The sequence below is a fragment of the Diabrotica virgifera genome, chromosome 7 (genome assembly GCF_917563875.1).
Source record: "Diabrotica virgifera virgifera chromosome 7, PGI_DIABVI_V3a".
NCBI classification, from domain to species: Eukaryota; Metazoa; Arthropoda; class Insecta; order Coleoptera; family Chrysomelidae; genus Diabrotica; species Diabrotica virgifera.
In genome coordinates, this window is record NC_065449.1 from 64703384 (window position 1) to 64727277 (window position 23894).

General features: G+C 33.3%; 1 protein-coding gene across 1 annotated transcript in view; it reads left to right on the forward strand.

Annotated features, from left to right (window-relative positions):
* Positions 1-23894, forward strand: part of LOC114328804 (polycomb group protein Psc-like) — a 727697-nt gene that overhangs the window by 143412 nt on the left and 560391 nt on the right. The gene's annotated exons all lie outside the window — the stretch shown is intronic.

The window sequence follows — 23894 nt, forward strand, 5'->3', positions numbered from 1 at the left end:
TAACAAGTTACCATCTTATTTGTTGTAGTAACTTCAATAACCTACCACAATATTTTATTCTTCCACTTTTTTAAAGACCCTATCTCCACTTTCCAATCATGCCCCAAATATTCTAAGGATTTTCTACTAATGTCACATCATCGGCACACAATAAACACCAAGGAATGTCTCTTTGGAATTTACCTGCTATATCATGCTACTTCTTCTTCTTAGTGCCCCTTTCCCAATTTTAGGTGAAGGTGTCCCTTCGACACCGCTATGAGGATAACTAAGCGTTTAGCCCTGTCGCAATCATACTTTCATACTATGTACTACCATTATATTGAAAATTGCATAATATATTGTTGATCTACTTTGTATACATCATAACTAATTTTAGGATACTTATATTTCTTCACGTATCTTTCTTATCAGTTACCCTCCTCCATATGTTCACTGTGCGGCTAAGTATTTATATGGCTCTATAAATTGGACATTGCTAAATAATCTCAACAGATAGTAATATACAGTTTTCACATTATTCTGGCACATACTTAAAACAAAAATTCGTAAAACGGTGGAGATGTTTAGTACACATTAGTACAGGTCTTTAGAAGAATTATAACACCATAATGAACAATATATTGAAAACTCAATGACCTGTAGATGATCAATTGCTACACAAGAATTATTATTTAAAACACAACGTAAAACATGAAATAAAATTAAGAAAAATAAATAGTTTCAAACCTGATCCAATTGTAAAAACACCTACGTTACTAAATTATTTACTGAATGGTACACGAGTTAGACCACATAATACAGCAATGAAACGGGAAATTCACAGGTCATGTTCAACCGAGTGACCTGGTCATCCGTCTAAGAGATAACCACATCAAACCTGGCTTGATCAATATGCTGGGCACGTTCGAACCTACAGCTTCCCCTCGGTGTTGCGTGGACAAAAGCCAATCACGTCGTTTTTTATTAAGGGTCGATAATAAAGAGGGTAGCCTGATTAAATTTATCAGATCCTGCAAAAATGACTTTTTAAATTTAAACACAGAAACGATTATTCAAGGATTTAAATACCATCGCCATAATATGCAATGATGGTAACACCCTGCTGGATAAACCAAAGATTTATGTCGATATTTACATAAAAAAAGCCGGCAATTATAGCTTCCAACAGATTATTTGAGAATATATTTTTGGTTTTATATCGATGAGGTCGGAAATTGCACTGCAAAGTATATTTTTATTAAACGCTTTTCTTTAGTTCAATCGTTTGGGTCAAATCTTTAGACGTTCATCTGACTTCCTTTTCTTCATGCAAATGAATGAGAATTTGCAGACATATGCATTCCCGAGAACAATACACGAATAGTCAATTAATTTTTTTTATGTTTAATTAATTGTTTAATAAAAAAAACGATTGTAATAGAAAATGCTTCAATTCTCTTGTTTTTTACAATGTAGAAAACGGAAACTTATACAGATTGTAGCTAACTATATGGACTATGCATAATTTCACTTTTTACGTTAATTGTTTACGTTATGCTTCATAAATAAACAATAAAGTTTCAAGTTTTTTGCCGATTCCGACTACTTTTCATGTTTGTATATCATGTTTATAAACATCCTAAGAGGCGACGATTTTGAACGCTCATATCTTTGTTTATAAAACATCGTCGCTTATTCGTGTCAAATTTCAATATGATACGAAACAAAACTTCAGCCAAAACTCGAATTAAAAAAATTCGTGTTTTTAACGTAGTATTAGAAAAACCACGGGTAGAGACATCTCGTGCTACAATTAACATTAGGATTAGTAATTCGCGAGAAATTAACAGGTTCTACACCGTGCAATAGTAAAGCATTAGAAGAGATGGAAAGACTGCGAAAACTGTAATATGTGTAAATAATTATTTTGATTTAAGAAATGTATGAAGAAATTATAGAAAATGCATAGGTCTGGATCCCGCGTATGAAAAAAAAGTTGATTAATAGCAAGCTGAAAATTTGTTAATAGCTTAAGGGTGTCTAGTCGGACAAACTTTGATATATGGGAACACTGTAACAGGGGAAGTTTTAATTGTGGAACAGGTTAAAAATTTGGAACGGTCAGACCACGAAAACGGCACATTTATTTTGTCCGACACAACAGACTTAAACTCTCCGAGCAGAGATTAAACTCTCATGCAAAAATCAGACTGCTATTTCTCACCAAATGGGCGTTTTAATGAGTGGAACATGTAGAATATGTCAAATGATAGGAATTATGACAGGTGATAAATAGCAGTCTGATTTTTGCATGAGAGTTTAATCTCTGTTCGGAGAGTTTAAGGCCGCTATTATATTAGGCAACTGGTGACGCCACCAAGTTGCTCCACCAGTGACTCATGACGTCACGGGGCATTTAAGTAAATGAGACCTATTAGACTACGGCAACTGGTTGCGCCACCAGAAATTGTTGTCGATTAGTGATGAGCGAGACTGGTCTTGGTCTTGCGGTCTTGGTCTTGGTCTTGCAGCAAGACCAAGACCAAGACCAAGACCGCCTTTTGGTTGCAAGACCAAGACCAAGACCAAGCTTGCAAGAACAAGACCAAGACCAAGACCGAACCTTGCAAGACTGCGCAAGACCAAGACCAACCTGCAAGACTCTTGCACTTTTTTGAGAAAAATTGGTTTTTTATTATTTACTTAACTTTATTTTTTTAGTTCAATAATATATACTGACATTGTAATAAACCTTAAACAAAATCGAATTTTTAAAATACATAATATTTTGGTTATATTTTTAAGTCGTTTTGATTAAGTCAAACGGTTTGCATTTTCTCAACCTTCAAAGTGTCCAGAAGGCAAGTTTTCAAACGGCGACAGTTCAAGGACAATTGAAATTACTTGTAAGACAAAAAAATGTAATTATATATAGCGTAATCCATTTAAAAAAAATGCAATTAAAAACGGCTTTTATGCACCTACCAGTAGTTTTCGCTTTTTTGTCTAATAAAAATACTGACACTTATTTCAATTCTTTTCGCATAATGGAGGAAAAGTGTAGGTCGTTAAATTTAAAATTAATACAAAAAATATCATAATAGATTTTGAAAAGGGATTCACAATGCTGTGAAAGCATTGTGCCCTGAATAAAAAATAACTGGTTGGTTGTCGACTGTAATGTGTCAAGCTTGATATCGCAAAATCCAAAGCTTAGGTTCAGTTTCTGAATATAATGACAAAAATTTCGATACTGGGAAATTTTTAAAATTATTTTTTGGATTAATTTTTTACAATCAACGAAAGTTGGAAGTTGAATTATTTGTGAAAATCTCGGATGACAAACGCGTAAAGAATTTTACTGATCTCATAGTTGAAAACTATTTGGAAGAATGTAGGTTTTCCCCAGAAAGGGCCAGTAGTACAAATAGTATGTGCCTCACTTGAAATGCATGCGAATCATTTCAGTGTGTTTTAAATTCTAGTTTTTACTACCCACATCCGAATATTTTTAACGTTTTAAATGTCATAATGGGTATTCAATCCAAAAATATGTGATAATAAAAAGTGCGAATATCTCGTGCTACGAGAGCAATGTAGTTGAAATAAAATTAAAGAACTGCAAGATAACAAATTACAGAATTAAGCGTTTATAACTCCCCATTAGCGTACGTTCAGAGTGGACGAGCAAAGAGCAAAGAGCAAAGAGCAAAGAGCAAAGCGAAGAAATCAAACTCATACTGGCAAACGGAGGTGCACAGAGTGCTAGCAAAGAGCAAAGCGGCGAAACCAAACAAGTTTGATTTCTTTGGTCCATGTAGTGAGACCGCTCCCGTCTGAAAAAATTTTTGATTCGGTTTCTTTGTCAATTCCTATTCAAAAATGTCCCCTTTAAACAAATCTGAAGAGCACCGGGCGGAATTTTTGGGCAGAAATTGTTTAAACAATTTTATCTACTCTATGTTATGTTACGTGTAAGTTTTTAGTTTGTGAAAACTGTCATTATAGATAGCAGTGCGTGAAGTGTTTAAAGTGAGCGTGAAGTAACAATGTATTTTAAATGGGACTTACTTTTTCGCACTGTTTTTAACACACTTTCATATAATCAAATATCCTTAACTTTGGCGTTGTCATGGTGATGACATAATGAGCAATAAACTACGACAAAAGTTTTTACAGTTTTGTGGTTTGAAAGAAGTTAGAATTTTTAAATGTCAAAGTTCTAAAAATTGTAGAATAGAAATGAATTCCAGTGACGAAGAGTTACAGTTTTTTTATTTGTTTATGGTAGAGTAGATAAAATATTGTATGAAACTGTGCATGAAGTACTTTTTGCGAACTTACGCGATGTATAGCACTCGCTCCGCTGTCGCTCGTGCTCTAAATATCGCGTGCGTTCGCAAAAAGCATACTTCACGAACTGTTTCATAAATACCTATTTTTAAACAAATACAAAAGATCACGTTTTTTTGCTCCGGAACATATATTTTTAGACGAAGTAGTTTTCAATCCTAATAGTAAATTATTAATATTGAAAATATTTAAAATATTACTAAAAGATTTTTAAATTGAAAACTTATTGGTACACTTTCCTTGTGACACCTCCAAGACCAATTTGCAAGTCAAATGGATGCTGCAGTGAAGACCAGAGGGAAGGAATTCTACACTATGCAATTCACATCCCCCGTCTGCAGCTGGTAAAGTTCCAACGGAAAAATGCACCTAGTTAGGCCGCACCTACATTTGATCCGATTTTCTCCGATCAGATCAGATCCGACGTCGGAATAGAAAATAAACCCATAGTATTAAATGGGGGTGCCTACATTGGATCCGTTTTCTCCGATCCGATCAGATCAGATCAGATCCGACGTCGGCCGACGTCGAAATAAAAAATAAACCCATAGTATTAAATGGGAGTGCCTACATTGGATCCGTTTTTCTCCGATCCGATCAGATCAGATCAGATCCGATATCGGCCGACGTCGGGAGTAGCTTCTCCTATTCTCATCGAGAAGTGTTTGGTTTCATTCCGATTGGTTGCAAGTTGAGTTGCAATTGTAGTTGCAAGTTGGTTGCAAGTTGGTTGCAAGATGGTTGCAAGTATGTTGCAAATTGGTTGCAAGTTGGTTGCAAACTGGTTGCAAACTGGTTGTAAACTGGTTGCAAACTGGTTGCAAACTGGTTGCAAGTTGGTTGCAAACTGGTTGCAAGTTAGTTGCAAGTTGGGGGTTGCAAGCTAACATGTTTAAATATATTCAATGTCATCATCTCAACACATCTTCATCGGAACTTATTGTCGGTGGTCGGTGGTCGGAAGATTACTGAACCAATGTAGGCACCCTCGCCGGAAAACCGATCTGATCGGATCTGATCTGATCGGAGAAAGACGGATCCAATAGGGCTTTTCATCGACTGTCATTTGTTTCGAGCTTCTGTCATGTGTCACATAATATTGATATATCTACGCCATACGTCTTTGGTTTGTATTGTTTATATACCAATAACGTATGACGTAGATAAATTAATTTTATGTGACACATGACAGAAGCTCGAAACAAATGACTGTGAATGAAAAGCCCTATGTAGGCACCGCCTGTCGGATCGGATCGGATCTGATCTGATCTGATCTGATCTGATCTGATCGGAGAAAATCGGATCCAATGTAGGCAATGTAGGTGTGCACTTACTCTACGGAGTAATACGACTATAAAATAAAAATGTATACCATTTTTATTATTATATATTTTTAGGTTTTTTGGGTTATTCTAAACAAAAAAGGTATCTTGTAATTTTTCCCAAAAATTAATAGTGTTCGAGTTATAGGCGATTTAAAATCTGAAAAATGCGAAAATACGCATTTTCGAGGCTTAAAAATTCATATTTCAATTAGTATTTTTGAGGTTACCAGATACTTAAATTGATGATTAAACATTCAGCTTCGATTCTGAAGAGTGATCGCGTCTAACCTTAATTTATACCGTTGTTTTTTAATTGTTAAATATGCGTGTTTATCAGATTTTTTTGCCGGTGCGGCGCGCTCTATTTCAAAAATCTTTTATTTCCTCCGAAAATTATTTTTTCTAGATTTTTTGGGATATTCTAAATAGAATAAGTTTCTTGACATTTTTCTCAAAAGTTAATAGTTTTAAAGTTATAAGCGATTTAAATTCCAAAAAATGACAAAAAAACTCATTTTTGGATTTTAAATCGCTTATAACTTTAAAACTGTTAACTTTTGAGAAAAATGTCAAGAAACTTATTTTATTTAGAAAATCCCAAAAAATCTAGAAAAAATAATTTTCGGAGGAAAATAGGAGATTTTTGAAATAGAGCGCGCTACACCGGCAAAAAATCGAATAAACACGGATATTTAACAATTAAAAAACAACGGTATAAATTAAGGTTAGACGCGATCACTCTTCAGAGTCTTGAGGCTCAATGTTTAAACTTCAATTTAAGTATCTGGCAACCTCAAAAATACTAATTTAAATATGAGTATTTAGGCCTCGAAAATGGGTATTTTCGCATTTTTCAGATTTTAAATTGCCTATAACTCGAAAACTATCAATTTTTGAGAACATTTACAAGATACCTTTGTTGTTTAGATGACCCACAAAACTTAAAAATATATGTTCCAGAGCAAAAAACGTGATCTTTTGTATTTGTTTAAAAAAATTGTTTAAACAATTTCTGCACAAAAATTCCGCCCGGCACCCTTCAGATTTGTTTAAAGGAAATTTTAAAATATTTTTAAATAGGAATCCACAAAGAGACCGAGTCGGAAATTTTTTCAGACGGGAGCGGTCTCACTACATGGACTACTGTGAGAGTAAAGAGCAAATATCCTACCGCTCCTATCCACACTGCCGAGTGGAAAAGAACTAAACTCTCGTCTAGCGTAACTACCCGCTATTAGCACTTCTTTGCTCTTTGCTCTTTGCTCTTTGCTCGTCCACTCTGAACGTGCACTTTTTGCTCTTTGCTCTTTGCTCGTTGCTCTTTGCTCTTTGCTCTTTGCTCTTTGCTCGTCCACTCTGAACGTACGCTTTAGGCTTAGTTATTATGTTATAGTATTAGGTCTATAAATAGGTATGGTAAATATGTACGTATTTATTAAAAAAAAGTATGTTTTAGTTAGTTTATAAAAAAAGTTAATTATATTAAATAGAGTAAAAAAATATATGATTTTTGTGTTTTCTTAAAAAAAATTAATTTCTTATGTTCTTAAATTTGACCCTCGTAGGATAAATACTACAGTGTTCGAGTGAAAGGAGCAGATCATTATCTGTTAAAACTATAAACTGTTAATCCCTTTTCGTAAAATCCGTGAATTGAAGGTCTCCGACCATTGTGACACCTAAGCTCTTTTTCTTTAACATTTTAGTAAAATACAGGGGCCATAAACAATAATCCAGACTCAAGACGTGGTCTGAAGGTAGGCGGCGGCAGGTATCGACAGAATGCAAAACACAAGACATGACACAACCGAAGGCCGGTAATTGCAACATTGTTTAAAGGGTTGTAAATGCAGATTTTTCCTACTGATAAACATTACCGTTATAACAATATACTTTAATCTCTTGCATTTCTTAGACCCATTTACCTACAACAGTCTTTAGTTTTGAGCTTTTAAGAAGTAGTCGCAAATACGAGTAAACTCAAAAGTGAAAAAAGATGAGTGATCCGGAATTATCGCCATATATTAGTGATAGCGAAAGTTATGTTCAAAGTGAAAGTTCTGAAACCGAAACAGATGTTGCTCAGGATGTACCGTCCACTTCAAAAAGGGTGAAAGAGCAGAGCAGCCTGCAATTTCGACAAACCATTGATTATAGTATTGGAGGGTATACTATACTCCAATACTATAATCAATGGTACTACCCAAAAATGACATTTAAAAAACCGTAGGTATAGGTAGAAACAGAAATAAAATTATTCCTATGACAGTTCAACAGTTTCCAGTATAATAGATTTTCCGCCATATTTGTTTCTAATTGGAACTTAAAAGCTAAAAATAATGAAATTTTTTTGAGTGATACTGGATTCTTCGGAAAATGATTTTGTTTAATTTTTCTATTTTCAGTTATTCTCTATTATGAACAGTTTCCGAAACATCGAGCTTTGTCACACTATACAGCCACCCTGTATATGCAGAATGTTTACTAAGTATGTGTACAAACTTTATAGGTTTTTTTTAATGGCATGGACTTTATGTCATTCAGGCAGTCACAACATGAGTATTAGCGTCATGTGTAGTGTATATGTTGAGTAAATGTCTTGTTACTTAGCAAAGTCGTCATTGTTTTTGCAAAGAGACGCTAATTGTATCCGAACGTCTGCGGTCCCTCCGGTGAGTACCGATCACACAAGGATAGAAACTATCTTCATCCACTAATTTATAATAAATGAAAAAATTCCTGACCCTGGTGAGATTCGAACTCACCACCATTCGGACTTTCCATCCAAATGTAGGCGCTCTTACCACTGCGCCACAGAGGGGTTACTTTATGGGTTAAACGTTCATATGAACTGAAAATAATTTTTTTTATAATTTTTTTTAATGAGAAATCAGTGTTCACGTTCGATACATCATTTCAAAAGGAATTTTACATCTGGTTAAAATTGAAGGGTTTTTTTTAATTTTTTGTCCACATAAAAAAACACAGTTTTGCTTTTGCCTTGTAAATAAATTTTTTTGCCAAATAAAATAAAATGTAACTAATAACTTTTTCTTTTATATCATATGCTATTGAATGTATAAAAAGCAGGTTGTGTCTCAATTCAACTTAAAATTGAAATTTGAAAATAAACCTTTATATTTGAAACATACTTTTTAATGAAATAATTAGGTCATTAGGTGAATGTATAATGTTAAAATTGGTATCCGTTTAAAACTACATTCTACATTCTGTTAAAATTTTAAAGCAAAAAATATAGTTTCATTCTTCACATCTTTATTTATTTCAATGTACATTTTATTCGAAATTGTTTGGTTCAAATTATTACTACCAAAAAAGCAAGACCAGCAAGACTCTTGCAGCAAGACCAAGACCAAGAACAAGACCGGCTAGTGCAAGACCAAGACCAAGACCAAGACTGCCTTTTAGCTGCAAGACCAAGACCAAGACCAAGCTTGCAAGAACAAGACCAAGACCAAGACTAGCCTGGTCTTGGTCTTGTTCTTGTTTTGCTCATCACTATTGTCGATCTGGTGGCCCAACCCGTCCACCAGCCGGGTAACCGGGTCTGGTGGCGCCACCAAGCCGGGGCATTATGTTATATGGACCCTATTAGACTAAGCAACTGGTGTCGGCCACCACTAGTTCATTTGTATTGTAATCGAGTGCTTCGTGTATTTCTTTTCTATTAACTTCTATATTTTCTATTAACAAGCGTATATTTTTCTAAAACCTTTTTTGTTGATTTATAAATATAGTTATATTAAAAATTTATTCCTGCAGATTTAGCCGTTAATTGTTTATTCATTGTTTAAACAATAAAAGCTCTTTTTATATTTTAGAAATATCGGTGAATTCATCACTTTACCTTGATCAAAAATGTTTCTATTTTGTTTTTGATTATGCTGAATCCGAATGTGACGTTAATTGGAAAATTAAAAGAAATTGAGCTTTTATATATAGGTACAGTATGTCTGCGTAACTTTGAACCATATGGGAAACTTTTTTCTTATCAATTTTACGAAAAAAAAAATATTCTTTATAAAATGCTCTGCATAGTCTATATTATACGAGGTATGTCAAAAAAATTGTATGTAAAGTACCTTTAGATTTCACAACATCGAAAATTGCTATTATGAAAAGTTGTTAAGAATTAAAAAAACTATGTTTTGGAACGCATTAATTTTATTCATCATTCTAATTGAAAAAAAAGCATTTTTTTTTAAATTACGGATACCCAACATCATTTTATTACAAATATCTATAAGTATTTTATTATTAATTTTACGAAAAAAGTTATTTTTTACAAAAAGCTTTATATGGTCTAAAATCTAAGATGCAATCATAATATATAAACTTTTATCAATTCTATACGAGGTATGTTAAAAAATATGAATTTCGTCCAAGAGTAAAGTACCTTTACAGTTCACAATATTTCAATTAGAAGAATGTAATTGCATATTCAAACATAGATTTTAATTCCGAACAACTTTTTATAAAACATTTTTCGATATTGTTGAATATAAGGATACTTTACTCTTGAGCGAAATTCATCTTTTTTGACATACCTCGTATAAAATTCACAAAATTTGAATCTGATGGTTGCATCTTATATTTTATACTATCAAGAGCATTTTACGAAGAATAACTTTTTTATTATTTTGATTTGATTATTTTTCCAATTCCAATTCATTTTATTATTTTTGCTGGTGGCTATTCTCGGCCACCAGTTGCCGCCCGTGCTCACAATTTGGTGGGCCCACTAGTTGCGCCACTAGTTGCGCCACCAGTTACCTAGACTAATAGAGCCCTAAGTCTATTCTGTCGGACAAAATAAATGTGCCGTTTTCGTGTTCTGACCGTTCCAAATTTTTAACCTGTTCCACAATTAAAACTGCCCCTGTTCCAGTATTCCCATATATCAAAGTTTATCCGACTAGACACCCTTAAGCTATTAACAAATTTTCAGCTTGCTATTAATCAACTTTTTTCATACGCAGGATCCAGACCTAGTACAATGTATGTATGAAATGTGGAAATAAATGCAAAAATTGTGTCTATCATATACATCCTTGTAAAAAGTGTAAGACTAAAACGTAAAAAATAAAAAAAATATGAAAAAAAAGTTTTAAGAAACGCTTTTCTTTAGTTACGAGTGACTAAAATTAGAAATATAAAAAATCAACTAAAAAGCAAAAAATAAAAAAAAATCAAACTCGAAGGATTTTATTCGAAAAAAACTGTTAGATTAAATATACAAAAATCTCACACATTCGTTAAAAAAATCGTTAAGTGTGGGGCGCGTCTTCATCGAATAAACGGTTTAAGGCTAGATACTTTTTTACTTTTCGCGTCCCACGCTTTTCTTTAACGAATGTGTTAGATTTTTCAATTTTTTAACGAATGTGTGAGATTTTCGTATTTAATCTCTCTAACAGTTGTTTTCGAATAATCGTTCGAGTTTGATTTTTTTTTTATTTTTTGCTTTTTAGTTGATTTTTTTATATTTATAATTTTAGTCACTCGTAACTAAAGAAAAGCGTTTCTTAAAAAATGTTTTTCATATTTTTTTATTTTTAAATCCCTCGAATTGTAGTAATTGTGCATTTTTAGAACTTTGTGCATGTAATATAATTATATATAATTTATGAAGATTTTAAAAGTCAGACAGCAAGATGTACAAACACATCTTATGCACACGAAACACTAAACACTGTTATAATAACTTTGTCATAATAATAAATTAAAAATATTTTGAAATAGTTTTATATCTTCGAATTAGGGGTCTCAAACTTCTTGAAAACATCAAGATCTTGTCTTGATCTTGTCTTGATTTCAAGACAAGATCAAGACAAGAAGTAATTTTAGATTTCAAGACAAGACAAGAAGTTTTATGTCAATACCAAGATTTCTTGTCAAGAAAACAAGAAATCTTGAAATATCTTGACTAATAATGAAAACTCTAAAACGTATTTATTAGTGAAAAAGATAACATAACATAATATATTTTAATTTATTGAACACTTTATTTTATTTTATCTCTCGCAGATTAAAAATATTTCCCGTTTGTCTAAAAGTAAGTTTACCCCAATTGCCACCAATGGGAGTGTTCAATATTTTTCCCCTTCGAGTATTGAAGAAAGTGTTTTAAAGCTTCTCAGATACTGACAAAATTTACAAATCAGAACCCATTCTTTATCTAATATTTTGAAATTATTTAGATTTTCGATTTCGCAAAATGTAGTTAAAGCATTTTTTACACTTAAACCCCATGTTAGCATCTCGAAAGTTGAATGCCATTTTGTAGGCACATCTAATTTTGGCATATTCATCTTACAATAATTTATGGCCTCGCAAGCACTGTTAATTTTAAGTTGCATTTGCCCTGAGTGTTTAATCTTTTTTGAAGAGGTATTTAATTTTACTTACAGAAGAATTGAAATCTAGAGCAGTATCATTTCTACCATTTTATACTTCGATCTTATCCTGCAAATAATCAAAATCCTTTTCGATGTCTTAACTGTTTCGATTTGGTTCAATAATTTTTATGAAATCCTGGACAGCTAAGTTTTGAATAGGTATGTGCGAACCATACAAAACGCTTATTTTAAGAATGCAGGTACACATCAATTTTTTGTTAGTCAGGAAACAAATGCAGTTCGAGGACTCCCCCAGTGACAGTCGAGGACGTGTCAGCACGCAACGCAATAAAAAGGTCGCCGGGGAAACACCGGATCGGGTAATCAAGAAATTTCAAGATCTTGAAATTTCTTGAGTCAAGACAAGATATAAGATGTCAAGAAAACGCCTAGACAAGATCTTTTTTAATTTTCTTGAATTTTACTCAAGCAAGACAAGAAGTTGTTGTCAAGACAAGAATTCTTGTCTTGTCGACCCCTACTTCGAATAAATTTATTCGAACAGTTCCTGTTGGCAGCTTCGATTTAGTCAAGTTTAGTTATATTCCTTGCAATTATTTCTTAAATAACCAAGTCACAGACACTTTTTGTTGTCAAGAATTTCAGTATATTTTGTCAACAATACCATAAGATGTTCTCCATAAGAACAAAAAACTAATATTGACGATCATCCACTAGAACAAATAAGTTATTTCTCAAACTAAGTTGTGACACAAGTTTTGAGAAAGATAATGACACTGATCACAAAATTAACGTTGAAGAACAAGACAAGAAATGTTTCTATCTATAAGCGGTGGTCCTACAGCATCTGCTGCATCTTTTTCTATCTCTCCATGCGTCATCATTAATGGCTCTGTCTTTAATGGTTTCCATAACACCTTGTATCCAAGACTTGGCTGGTCTTCCTCGTTTCCTTCTATTGCTTGGATTATATTCCATAGCTCTTTTTGGCTACCTGTTGTCGTCCATCCGCTGCACGTGTCCATACCATATTAACTGTCTAGTTTTTATTTTTTCTGAAGTTTTATGTACTCTATCTGTTTTTCTTCTAATTTCAGTACATATTAGGTATACGTTCTGCTCTTGATATACGACAAGCTCTTCTCAGGTAGACCATTTCAACCGTGTCAACTTTTTTCTTTCTTTTTGCTGTCATTTATCAACCTTCTGATCCATATGTAAGAATGGGCTCTAGATAATTACTTTGTAGATTGTCATTTTAGTTTTCAAAGTGTGTAGCTCTGTTGGACCAAAGTATCGAATTCAGAATTTGAACACACTTCCTGCCTTGTTGCACTCTATAATCGATATCTCGTTCCGTTGTTCCTTTACTGGAGATAATACTTTCCAAATATTTGTATTCGTAGCACCTTTTCATTTTGTCTAATTTCCAAATCTGGGTCTTCGTCTTCACTGCCTATTCGCATTAGTGATGAGCGAGACTGGTCTTGGTCTTGCGGTCTTGGTTTTGCAAGACCGCCTTTTGGTTTGCAAGATCAAGACCAAGACCAGGTATTCAAGACCAAGACCAAGACCGAACCTTGCAAGACTACGCAAGACCAAGACCAACCTGCAAGACTGTTGCACTTTTTTGCGAAATTGGTTTTTTATTATTTAACTTTATTTTTTTAGTTCAATAATATATACATATAGACGGAGAGGCAGCGCTAAAAAATCTATTTGAATTTACTAAAGCTAGATTTTTCACAGTTGATTACTGTGAGTGTGTAGAGAAACATACTGCGGTCGGTCAAGCTAAACGTAGAACAGGGGTTACTGAGAGGGTATCAAAGTTGCTTTCCCACGAAGGTAATTATTTCCATTTACTAAGGCTGAAAATCAGTACACACATTCTAAATTAAATATAAATTAAAGTTATTATAGTCGGTCAGCTGTATGACGGGACAGAGCCGGTCGGTCGGCCCCAATAGTCGATTGAGGAAATAAAGCATTTTGGCTCGCAATTTTTTCGTCCAGCATGGATTTACTTGAAATTTTCACAGAAGGTAGGGAATAGTCCAAGGATCATTTTATATATCATGCCGCTATCATACGCTAAAATCTTGGGGTGGTTGCCACCCCATCTCGGGTGTGGGAATTTTTTATTACATTTTAACCATGTAATTCGATGGAAAAAGTGATTCTAAGAAAAACATGTTTTTTACATTTTCTTCGTAAAACTAGTATTTTTCGAGTTATTCGCGCTTGAAAATAACAGTTTTTCGGCGAAAAAATAAATCGACTTTTTTATTTTAGAGGGTTTTTTGAGAATACCTCGAAAAATATGCATTTAATCAAAAAAACTGTAGATATCAAAATTGTATCTTTTAGTAACACAAACAAATTCTTTTCCAATAATATCTTTAAGACCAATACAAACCGAGATACGGCATGTTAAAGGTTAGCTTTTTTCGTCAAATGCATAATTTGAAATATTCAAAGCCAAATAATGGGAAAAATTTGCATTTTTCGAGGAAAACTTAAATAATCTTTTTTCTCAAGTATACAATTAGACCTTTCAAAAAAAAAATAATAAAAAGTTTCTAGCATGAAAATTAAGCGACTTTAATCAAAAAAATGTCGGTACCTGCTTTTCTCTACGAAAAAATCAGTGAAAACAACCCCCTAACTACAATTCAAAATTGGTCTTCACCTTTCTGTAGTTTCTTTTATATTTATATTATCAATACACTCAAGGAAGTTGACCTATTTAAAATGCCTAATTTTGGAAAAATATTATATCTCACTGTGTACTGATTTTCAGCCTTAGTAAATGGATTTAATTACCTTCGTAGGAAAGCAACTTTGATACCCTCTCAGTAATGAGACCCCTCAAAAATGATTTGTAGGATTTTTAAAGAGCTATAAGACTGTGTAAATTAAATTCCGTAAGATGCCTTAGATTTTAATTGGGAGCGGGTTTAAGGGGCTCGAATAAGGGGGTGTTTGCTGGTAAATAGAGGTTTTAAGCAGCTATATCTGGCTAACTATTCACTGTAATGAAAATCTATGTACAAGGTAATTTTAGTCATTAAAAAAGCTACGATTTAGTAGTATATAATTTTTTTCATATCTTCAGTATTTTCGGAGATATTTTGAAGTAAAAGGTGAAAAATACCAAATTGCAAAAAATTAAATTTTCTTTAAACTCCAATTTTTCAAAAATTAGGCATTTTAAATAGGTCAAACTCCTTGAGTGTATTGATAATATAAATATAAAAGAAACTACAGAAAGGTGAAGACCAATTTTGAATTAGGAAGGTAGTTAGGGGGTTGTTTTTGTCACTGATTTTTTCGTAGAGAAAAGCAGGTACCGACATTTTTTTTCTAAGTCGCTTAATTTTCATGCTAGAAACATTTTATTATTTTTTTTGAAAGGTCTAATTGTATGCTTGAAAAAAGATTATTTAAGTTTTCCTCGAAAAATGCAAATTTTTCCCATTATTTGGCTTTGAATATTTCAAATTGTGCATTTGACGAAAATAGCTAACATGCCGTATCTCGGTTTGTATTGGTCTTAAAGATATTATAGGAAAAGAATTTGGTTTGTGTTACTAAAAGATACAATTTCGATATCTACAGTTTTTTTAATTAAATGCATATTTTTTGAGGTATTCTCAAAAAACCCTCTAAAAAAGTCGATTTTTTCGTCGAAAAATTATTATTTTCAAGCGCGAATAACTCGAAAAATATTAGTATTACGAAGAAAATGTAAAAAAAAATTTTTCTTTGAATCACTTGTTCCATCGAATTACATGGTTAAAATATAATAAAAAATTCCCACCCCCGAGATGGGGTGGCAACCACCCCCAAGGTTTTAGCGTATGATAGCGGCATGATATATAAAATGATCCTTGGACTATTCCCTACCTTCTGTGAAAATTTCAAGTAAATCCATGCTGGACGAAAAAATTGCGAGCCAAAATGCTTTATTTCCTCAATCGACTATTGGGGCCGACCGACCGGCTCTGTCCCGTCATACAGCTGACCGACTATAATAACTTTAATTTATATTTAATTTAGAATGTGTGTACTGATTTTTAGCCTTAGTAAATGGAAATAATTACCTTCGTAGGAAAGCAACTTTGATACCCTCTCAGTAACCATTGTCCTACGTTTCGCTTGACCGACCACAGTATGTTTCTCTACACACTCACAGTAATCAACTGTGAAAAATCTAGCTTTAGTAAATTCAAAGAGATTTTTCAGCGCTGCCTCTTGGTCTAATACATACTGACATTGTAATAAACCTTAAACAAAACCGAATTTTTAAAATACATAATATTGTTAAGATTAATAAGTTAAGATTATTGTTGTTAAGATTATTATTGTTAAGATATCGTTTTGATTAAGTCAAACGGTTTGCATTTTCTCAACCTTCAAAGTGTCCAGAAGGCAAGTTTTCATACGGCGACAGTTCAAGGACAATTGAAATTACTTGTAAGACAAAAAATGTAATTATAGATAGGGTAATCCATTTAAAAAAAACGCTGTACTTAAACTGCCGTCAAACGGTCTTGCACTATAATGCCGTTAACAGCTATGACGTCATTCGTATGATGCGTTTGACGGCATTTTCTTCGGCGGCCGTTCGCTTTCGCTTGCAGTTCAGCATATATACACGTGGTGAGTTAATGCACGAGTTGACGATTCTTTTATTTTATTTTATTATAGTGCCCGTCTCAGTATGTATTTAGCTACAAGCATTATATTTGTACCTGATTCTTAATTATTGTGGAAATAATAAGTTTGAATTTGGAAAACTTGAATGACTTAGGTAAGTGTCATTATTTTTTTTGTGAAGTTGATGGCCTTGGCTGAGCCAATTAGCCAATTAGTGCCATTATTGGTCGTTGTATTTCATCACGTACGAGCATGTTATTTGAGCAAAGGTTTAATCTAATAAAAAATCTCAAAACACTGTGGACCAATGATACTGCTGTTCTACTGACACCTATAGATGTTACAGACGAAAATGACACGCAAGTTATTATTTACAGTAATGATGAAGTTGTATTTGAAAATGGCACGCAAGTTATTATTGAAAGTAATGATGAAGTTGTATTTGAAAATGACACGCAAGTTATTATTGAAAGTAATGATGAAGTTTGGATTTGAAAGTAAAAATAAGTTGTGTGGTGAGGTGGTTCGCCAAGAGATAAGTAGGGTAGATAACGTGGAGGGGAATATACAAGAGACAAGTCCAGAAAATAAACTTCCTATTACTCACCAAACTCTTCAAGTGAACGATGTTGCTTTGTCGACAATTAAAATGCCAGTGGCAGTACTGGCAGTAAAGAAACGAGGATGCCCAAAAGGACAAGGCCTGACAGCAATAGGACTACCAAAGAAAAAGAAAAGGAACCACAAAACATTTTCAAATAAATCCAGGGTTCCGTTCCAAAGAAAGGATTAAATTTCTATAATTAATTTTTTTTCTTAGTTTACAACGCAGGTTTTACATTAAATAAAGTCTAATTAAATTAGAATGTATTTATCATTACCCATAATTAAAATACGTTTTAATACTTCACTTTGTTTTCTTTTTCGTTTACAAGAAAATCTTCTAATATTAATAAATTCTTTATCAGAAATTGATACAAGATGGCCAGCCTCCAAGCGAACGGCATCCGAAGAAAATGCCGTCAAACGCATCAGGACGTTATAGCTGCTAACGGCATTATAGTGCACGACCCTTTGACGGCAGTTTAATTACAGCGTAAAAAAAATGCCATTAAAAACGGTTTTCCCTTTTTTGTCTAATAAAAATAATGTGACTTATTTCAATTCTTTTTGCATAATCGAGGAAAAATGTAGGTCGTTAAATTTAAAATTAATACCAAAAAATATCATAATAGATTTTGAAAAGGGATTCACAATGCTGTGAAAGCATTGTGGCCTGAATAAAAAATAACTGGTTGTCGATTATAATGTGTCAAGCTTGGTATCGCAAAATCCAAAGCTTAGGTTCAGTTTCTGAATATAATGACAAAAATTCCGATACTGGGAAATTTTTAAAATTATTTTTTGGATTAATTTTTTACAATTAACGAAAGTTGGAAGTTGAATTGTTTGTGAAAATGCCGGATGACAAACGCGTAAAGAATTTTACTGATTTCATAGTTGAAAACTATTTGGAAGAATCTAGGTTTTCCCCAGAAAGGGCCAGTACTACAAATAGTATGTGCCACACTTGAAATGCATGCGAATCATTTCAGTGTGTTTTAAATTCTAGTTTTTACTACCCACATCCGAATATTTTCAACTTTTTAAATGTCATAATGGGTATTCAATCCAAAAATATGTGAAAATAAAAAGTAATAACTCGTGCTACGAGAGCAATGTAGTTTAAATAAAATTAAAGAACTGCAAGATAACAAATTACAGAATTAAGCGTTTATAACTCCCCATTAGGTTTAGTTATTATATTATAGTATTAGGTCTATAAATAGGTATGGTAAATATGTTATCATATGCTATTGAATGTATAAAAAGCAGGTTGTGTCTCAATTCAACTTAAAATTGAAATTTGAAAATAAATCTTTATATTTGAAACATAGTTTTTAATGAAATAATTAGGTGAATGAATAATGTTAAAATTGGTATCCGTTTGAAACTACATTCTACATTCTTTTAAAATTTTAAAGCAAAAAATACAGTTTCATTCTTTACATCATTATTTATTTCAATGTTCATTTTATTCGAAATTGTTTGGTTCAAATTATTACTACCAAAAAAGCAAGACCAGCAAGACTCTTGCAGCAAGACCAAGACCAAGAACAAGACCGGCTAGTACAAGACCAAGACCAAGACTGCATTTTAGCAGCAAGACCAAGACCAAGACTAGCCTGGTCCTGGTCTTGGTCTTGTTTTTGTTTTGCTCATCACTAATTCGCATATATTCAGTTTTTGACATATTCATAAGAAGACGTAATACAACAACTACATATCTGCGATCTATTACATACTTCTGCTGTAATTAATTTTAAAAAACAAGAACCTGTTTTATTTCTATAAGTTTAGAATCCATAATTACGTGACTAACAATCTATTTTCTGCCGAATGCAGAAAGATATCCGTTCATTTGCTAATAAAATAGCATTTCGTTCCAAGTTCGAAACGCGTTTGGATTTGTATTTATAGGTCAATTACCGCAGTCGCACGAATCAATCTCGCGACAAGTACAGTTGATGATTTATTCGCCTACTAATAATCGGTTCTTAGTAAAATCGGACCGTAATCTGACAGCAAACCTGACATTTATCTACTTATTCCCACAATCAATAATGGTAGAGTCAAATACCCATTATAGTCAATAATTCCTGTACATAAAAATTTAATGAAAAGAATACTCCGCAATTTCCTCTTTGTACACGCCATTCGCTGCATGTAATAGACACGCATGCTGTAGTGCGCAGTGCCGCCCATGCTTCGACCCGAAGCATAGGTATATGCAAATTGTCACCCTCTGGTTATAGCAAATGATTTAGATAATTAGATAGTAATCTTCACCTTTCCTTTACCCATGGGCAGAAATTACACATGAATGCTTCTTGGGCGTGTGCCATGATACTATAGCATATAATTTGATGGTTTCTTAATTTACAAAATTATTTTAGAATTTTAGGTTTATAAATTGGACTCGCTTTTTAACAAAATAATAATCCCTAGTCAGGTGCTTCAATCGGAGCGGCTTTATCGAATTTAACTCCTTCCAACATAGCATAGAAAACATTCAGATCAAAGTACGTAGAAATGTGAAATTTTTTGCATGTTCATTGTCGCGTTGTTGACTCTATGGAAGATTCGCTGCTATTTTAAGGACTCCATCTACTTATACTTATACATATATATACTTCTTCCAGTACATCCCCTTAAAATTAGGGTGACCAAACGTCCCATAAAAACAAGATTGTCCCGTTTTTTAACGATTTGTCCCGGAGTCCCGAAAAAGTATCTCGGGACCCCTAAATGTCCCGTATTTGCGTTGGGTTGAGTTTTTGTATCTGACTATATTTTCTCTCTTTAATTTTTCATTAATTTCTGCATTTGTTTTCATTCTTATTTCTCCCTCTTTTGTTACATTGTGGCCCAATATTGTTCTCATTATTTTTCTTTCAAATTTCAGAAGGCTATCTTCCTCTTTCTTGTTAATCGTCGTTGTTTTCATCCCATATGTAACACCAAGTCTTATTAAGGTCTTATATAGGTTCATATTATACTTAGAGTCTTGCTTCTCAGCAGATTTCTACCGTGTAGATGTTTTTCTGTCCTTCAGAATTATTTCCTCTGTTCTCTCTTTTTCCGGTTTTCCCTATTTTTACTCCTAAGTAGCTAAAGATGGATATAGTTTAAAATTTATGGTTCTGTGTTATTAGATATTTCTGAGTTGGGTCACTTTTCCCTATCGCCATGTATTTTGCTGTGAGCTGGTTTATCTCTAGTCCTATTATTCCCTTCGCTTCCTTATGTAATTTTCCAACTGCAAGTCTTATCTTCGTCTTCGCTGTGATGACTGAATCATCTGCATATGTTACTATTTGAAGTTGATCTGTAATAATGTTTTTGTTTGCAAGTTTGTCATCCTCATGATTACAGATTATGTCAATGTCTGATATTGTCAAAATCAGATTAAATACTGTCGGAGAGATAGAGTCACCTTGTTTCACGCCTTTGTGTACATTAATCTCCTTAGAAGTTGTTCAGTTGTAACTGATCCTTGCTCTGGTGTTCTTTAGGCTCACTGTTAGCATGTCTTAATTTTTCTGGGATTCCAACATTCTCTAGCTGCTCCATCATTTTTGTCCGATTAGTTGTATCAAAAGCGCTTTTGAAATCCATGAATATTAGGTGCATTTCTCTGTTGTATTCTCTCGATTTTTGAATTATTTGCTCCACTGTATGTATGGAATTAATCGTCGACCTCCCCCGGTCTGAACCTGTTCTGGTATTTTCCTAATATTCGTTCAGTGCATGATTTAAGTCTTATGTTTAGTATATTTTCTAGAATGGTATAATATGTGTTGTTTACTAAAATTATTCCTCTGTAACTCTCGCACTCCTCTAGATCTCTTTTTTGTATGTAGGTACCTACTATAATACCTGCGTTCCAATCGGCTGGTAGTCTGTTTTGTTCATATTTGTTGTATTAGCTGGTTTATTCCTTTACGTAATTCTCTTCCTCCGTATTTTATTCCACAGTTATTTCATCTTCTGTGAAAATTTTTCCTTCGTCGTTATCTTGTACGGCCTTACTTCTTCATCGCAGTGTATTTCCTTCACAGTGAATACCATTTTTTCGTAATGTTCTTCCCATATTTTGCTGATCTGCCTATCCTCAAACAAGGTTTCTCTTTTTTTTGCTTTTTTAGTCCTCTTGTTTTATTGCTGGGCTTATTTTTTGCTGCTTTGACTTTTTTGTAAAATTATTGTTGTATTTGATAATTTTCTCTGTCTTTTTCAATATACTCCAGCGACACCAGTCATTTTTCTTCTTTTTATTTGTTGAGTTGGCTTTGTTTCTCGATATTTTGTATTCTTCCCTGTTTTGTTCTGACGGGTTGATCATGCCATTCTGGCGGAGTTTTATAGTTTTCTGTTTCGCAGTCTTGATCGTCTGGTTTGTTCAACAGTAAATGGTTTGAGTTCAATTAGTGCGGTCGTAAATATTATTAAATTTATCTGACCTGGTCCATTGTTAAGACCCACCCGGAGCGATAAGCCACCGAGGTAGACAGAGTTGGTCTTTTGCAATTAACACTGACTAGACGGTACTCCCATAATAAAGCCTAAAATAAATTTTACCTGAAACCGGGCCTTTTATACTGTTATCGGTTAATCCGGGCTGTTTATAGTGGTAACTAATTGAACTTAACCATTTACTGTTTAACATACCATACTAGTCCAGAAAGCCACTGCGCATCCGCTAGGAAAAATATTCTAATTCGGATTTTTTGCATAATCTTACTCAAAAAGGACTCCTTTTATCAAATTTGCATGTTGCCAGGACCAGAAGGTGGTCAAAAAATTTTTAAACGTTTTTTGTTTGTTTTTTTCCTAAAATTATTTTTTTGCTTGGAAGAAAGTTTTTTTTAGGTTTTTTGGAAAAAACCCGAAACAGGTCGATTTTTATTTTTAAGTTATGATATTGTGGCATATATGGTATACTAGTGACGTCATCCGTCTGGGCGTGATGACGTAATCGATGATTTTTTTAAACGAGAATAGGGGTCGTGTGGTAGCTCATTTGAAAGGTTCTTCAATTCTCTATTCAGCAGTGTATACATTTATATAATTATTTATACAGGGTATCCAAAAAAATTTTATTAAATTAAATTATTTGACAGAAAAAGAAATAGAAGGACACCCTGTATAAATAATTATATAAATGTTTATATTACTGAATAGAAAATTGGAGACCCTTTCAAATGAGCTAGCACACGACCCCTATTCCTATTTAAAAAAATCATCGATTACGTCATCACGCCCAGATGGATGACGTCATTAGTTTACCATATACGCCACAATATCATAACTTAAAAATAAAAATCGACCTGTTTCGGGATTTTTCCTTAAAGTCGCCGGTTTACGAAATAACGAATTTATTCCTTTCATTTGCATCATACTGTCGATGGAAAATAGTGTCGCGCACGCTTGATTAGCAATTAAAAAAGAAAGGAGTTGTGAATATTGTATTGCAAAAAACTTTTCGGCATTTCATCAATCGATGTTTAAAGAGTATCGACCTACTTTGGCAACATTTAAATTTTCAGTTTTTCACATAGTTTTTGAGGGTTAAAAATGGCCGATTTCGCAATTTTTCAATTTTTAATCGCTTATATGTCAAAAACTATCAGTTTTAGAGAAAAGTCACTAAAGACCTTTTCTATTTGGAATGATCCAAAAAACCAAAAAAAACTTTTTTCCATGCAAAAAAAATAATTTTAGGAAAAAAACAAAAAAAAACGTTTAAAAAATTTTTGACCACCTTTTGGTCCTGGCAACATGCAAATTTGTTAAAAGGAGTCCTTTTTGAGTAAGATTGTGCAAAAAATACGAATTAGAATATTTTTCCTAGCGGATGCGCAGTGGCTTTCTGGACTATACGTAAATTACACATTCAAAAGTAACATGAAAAGGATTTATAGGTCCCAAATTAGCTAAAAGACCATGTTTTAATTTCCCCTACCTGTTTGGTTATCGCTCCAAACCCTCCTTGGCAGTGGCGCACCCAGGGGGGTTTTGGGGGTTAAACCCAGGGCATATGAAAAATATAAAAAAAATCGTAGGAAAATATAACATGTCTTTCACAAACAATACAAAAAAAATTCGACGCCCAATGAACCCTCTCCCTCCAGAGAAAAATTCTAGGTGCGCCACTGCTCCTTGGATGTGTCCCGTTTTTTCAAGTTTATGATTTGGCCACCCTACCTTAAATGGATCAGCGATACCCGATCATTCTTAGTAAGTTTGCTTAGTAAGTATAGGTAAATTTTAGTCCTTAATCTATTTTGTTAAAGTAATACCTATTGAATCTACAACATAACACTAGGAAGCACATAAAGAACGTCCTAACAAAGAGAAAGATGTATTACCAAGGGATGCTGGTTGCAAAAAATTTGAGGCTATTACCTGTAACAAATGGGAGTTCTAACACTATGGTTCAAAAGAGCTTTTACGAGGGATACTAAACAATTTATTGAAGAGAGAAATACAAAATAGAGCAAAAACAAACTAGGAAATAAAGAGGAACCAACCACAATATAAAACTAATATATCTAACAAACCTAGATCGGAAACAGAGACAAATTCTACA